Source organism: Branchiostoma floridae, chromosome 5, assembly GCF_000003815.2.
Source record: "Branchiostoma floridae strain S238N-H82 chromosome 5, Bfl_VNyyK, whole genome shotgun sequence".
Classification (NCBI taxonomy): Eukaryota; Metazoa; Chordata; class Leptocardii; order Amphioxiformes; family Branchiostomatidae; genus Branchiostoma; species Branchiostoma floridae.
In genome coordinates this window covers 19,800,670-19,804,869 of record NC_049983.1, presented here as the reverse complement: position 1 = coordinate 19,804,869, position 4,200 = coordinate 19,800,670, and the positions used below count along the sequence as shown (strand labels likewise).

Sequence of the window (4,200 nt, the reverse complement as noted above, 5' to 3'; positions counted from 1 at the left end):
GATTTTTTTTCCCCGGTTTTGGGAAAAAATTTATTTTTTCTTCTTTCCAACCAGTTTTTTACATTATTGATATGACAAGCTGCAATGCGATACATGTCCAGTAGAGGTCTCTCTTGTGTGGTTGTTTATGCAGTCAATCTTTATGTATTCAATTATTGCATAATATGTTAGCTAATGAAAAACTTGCTAGTCCTTGATCCTTGTACCCATGAGTCTACCTGCATCAAGAAGCCGGTTTTGTTTTCACCAGTATCGCTTATTTGATTTTGATTTGGTGGTGGTGGTTGTTTGTTTTTTCATTTATGAACAGGATTCAATTAAGTTGTTTTTCTTCACCCATTCATCATCACATCAAAGGTTTTCTATACAAGACAGTAACAAACATGAGTATTTCTCACCATACTGACATATAAAGGATCTAATCTTTCATCAACATGTTATAACATCTTCATTGAATGTATTGGTCACTCCTACTTGTAACGTTACCCATACCATCATTCATACCATTAGTCATTAATTACCAGCATACTTGGATTATGCAATTTAATTTCTGACCCTACACAATATTCAGTAACAGTTGTATTTTGACCATATAAGCAAGAAACTAAATTACAATTTCATTTCACTAATATGGATAGTTGCCAATATTCTGTCTTCAATTTGACTTTGTACTTAGACTTTCAAGTGTAACTTGATGTACAGAAAAGACAGTAGAACTTACAATTTTGTTGTTCAAATCTGCCACATTCCCACAAACCCGCATATTCTGTTAAAATTGCCCCCTTTGCCAGAACAAAAACAACAGGATTCCTCCCAATAAAGTCATTTGGGGTACCAGACTACCAGTACTATCATATTGACCTTGAGCTAATTACACATGAACACCTGGCTGCCCATAGTCCTTGACCCCTCAGTGACCTTCTTTTTTCTCCCAAATGGTAAACAAGAGGCCCATGAAAAGGATTTCCTCTTTTAAGTGGTCGTATATCTCTTACGGTTATGCCGTCCATTGATTGTCGAAATGTAATACCACCCGAAACTGCTGGCCATGGAATATTGGAGGTGACATCATAGCGGATACCATCCCATTGATTTGAGGAACTGCTTGGAACTGTGCCCACTGTTTGCCTTTGTCGTTGAACCGTGACAACATGATCTTTTTATTGATATTTCATGACAGGCAACCTGTTTGATTGTGATGTATCATGTCCAATATCACGCATTTATGATGCCCTGACGCATCAAAGGCACATGACGTGCATGGCAAATAAATCACGGAAATCATTTTTCCATACATGTTCGTCAAACTTCAGATTGTATCTTGTCTATTTTTAAATATTTTGCCAATTTATTCAGACTTTTGCTGTTAGAGCACTACTATGTGACTCAGTATGATGCAGTGTGGTCAAATGCTTTTTGGTCTTATAGATCTGTCATGGCTATTTTATATGTATCTCTGCAATCATAGCTTCAGGACTGGAGCATATCCAGCATTTTCTTCACACCCAATATTGAACATTTGATGCTTGCTTTTAAATTCATAATTTTCAAAGCATATCTTTGTCTATGTCTACAAAGCTCAATAGATAACACTTATTATTGATAATTTTTAGTCACTCAAAATTTACTGGGCATAGCAAATTTTCCCTCACTTTTTCCATGTCAAAAACTTTAAAGTTGGTTTTTGATTTTTCCTTTAGATAGCTATGATCTATACAGTATAAAGACTTCAATGACATTTAGTTTCCAGCACAGGAATACAACTGCTACACAAGGACTACATATTGCATTGATTTGAATTTATTGATGTTACAAAGGTACCAAATGTTATAGTATTGATAGATTTCCTTGAAAAGAGTAGTTTTAATTTTGTAACAATGGATTTCAAGGGTACATTTGAGATATTCCAGATATTCATGAAAGTTCTGGCTACTTTCAAAGCAAAGAGAACAAAGAAAAGCACCTGTATTTCTCTCACCTTGTTACGTCCTTCACTTCAGGTTGAAATGAGACGTCTTCAATTTTCATGTTGTTGCGATCTTTACCAAGCGCTTTTGTGACAATTCACTAAAACTTTCAAATACAGGCAACTGGGGAGGGGGGCAGTGGAAAGGGACTTGCATAACATGTTATTCAACAAGAACATGTGGGTAGACTTCTCTCTTCACCCTTCTGACATCCATCCTCAGAGGTGACAGTGTATTACTCATGCTGTAGACACTTCCTTGTGTAAACCAGCTTGAGGCTGCTGGGATGACTTGCAAATGCAGACCATTTCCTTTAAGATGTTTAGCCAACAACTGAGAGGCTGACACAAGCAACAGTTCCACAGGAAGGGTCATTTGTTAGCTGTTTGGCGTCTAAACTCAAAAGCAGTCTTCAACATATACTTTGTCTGTAAAAAGGAAGCATGCCTCCATGACACGATGAGTGATTGTCTAATAGTCTAGATCTGTTATCCTCGAATTGAAAATCATTTCCCAAAATTGAAAACCATTTCCCAAGAATTGAGTTTTCAAAGTAGCTTCTAAATGTTTTCCAAAGACTTACAGTAGCTCAGTAGTCATCATTTCGATTCTTTATATCATTTAAGGGTTTTGTAGGAAAAAATAGAAAGTAAAATCTTGTGACTTGGGGGATTGGAAAACTGCTACAAAAAATAAATGAATAAATGATTTTATAATTAAAAATTGTACTGTTATCCAAAATAAAAGGTTGCACTTATATCATGGTACAGTATCACAAAATGATGAATATACCCATACTCACCACTGTAGCCACCAAACAATTTCTAGCCTATGTCTAGTTCTAATGCCTTTTTGTTATGTTTTAGTTCTTATTTCACCTTGTTCAAATATTACGTCAACAAAACGTTTAGAGTGACCAGGATGAAAATAATTGTTGTCATAACACATTAATCATTGTACAAGCCAGGTGAACAGGCATGTAGTAAGCAATGAACTGTGGTATGAATGATACTTCACAGTCCAAGAGCTTGACTACAGCCTAGGCCTGGATCAATGACAATATAGCACTAGCAGAAATGTATGAATCTTATCCAATGATTTATACATTGTTCCTGTGATCCATGATCTTATACATGCAATAGCACTGTTGGTCAATTTAGTTATCAGGGTAGTGCATCCGTAGTGCTCTGTGCTATTACATTCCCTGAAACTTCATCTCATTATCATGTTGTTTTGCAAATGCAGAATGGTATCTAAAATTAATCGTGTACTGTAAATATTCCAATAACCATACTTTTGAAAAAATCATTTTCAGACACTGAAGGTTCATTCACTGTATATAGCAGAGATACAGCAAACCTTGTCATGTAATTTGGTAATTTGACATCTTTGCAGTTATTGGAATAAATACAGTAATTGGTTACTAGAAGATACTATATAAACAGAAGGGTGTAAAGGATATAATATAGAATAGGTACAATGGCAGCACCATTTGAAATCAGTGTGAAGGAAAGGACAGAAGTTACACCTGGTCCAAGAAAAATGGGAAAAGACCAGGTTTCTTGTGCTCAGGGAAAGGTTAAAGATATTATACAATATTTTTTCCACTTGTTGATAATTTTTTATTCAAAGAAAATGGCAAATATGATTTTAAAGCATGGATTACTTAAGAACATTATCCCACACTGGTCACTTAAACACTCACATTTGCAGTAATGTTAGAAATTAAGAAATATCCATGATCCCACAACTACATGTACTTCAGGAAATCCAAGGGTCTTTTTTAAATGTTACTTTCATGTATGAAATCAAACTTGTTTTAGCTACATGTTTAATAGAGTCAGCATAAAGCAGAACCAATGAATGATTGCAGTTTAACTTAAAGCAGTTAACTTGAGTGATACCTGGGTATACTTCCTACATACTTCAAAGTAACACAATACCACACTTTCCTGCCCAGTTCCTCTATACTCAGACACAAGGAAATGAAATTTCCACATGAAAACCACCTCCATTCCCCTTCCAGAAAGGAAAGTCTACAAAATTACAAAATTTTTTAACCAAAAACCTAGAAAATTTAGTCAAATTTAGCCATGTAAAAAGTTAAATTTGCTACACACGCATGCAGAATGTTACTTTTTTTTTGGTATCATACAACAAAGTAAGCAGTTTTAAAACATTCCCTACCACCTCGCCTTACCTGCTGTTGCTTGAGGCGCAGTTTGAGTCGGTT

The 4,200-nt window shown here is 35.3% G+C and overlaps 1 protein-coding gene across 3 annotated transcripts in view; it reads left to right on the top strand.

Moving 5' to 3' along the window:
- The window catches only part of LOC118416091 (cortactin-binding protein 2-like), a 100,478-nt gene that overhangs the window by 12,418 nt on the left and 83,860 nt on the right, over positions 1–4,200 (top strand). The gene's annotated exons all lie outside the window — the stretch shown is intronic.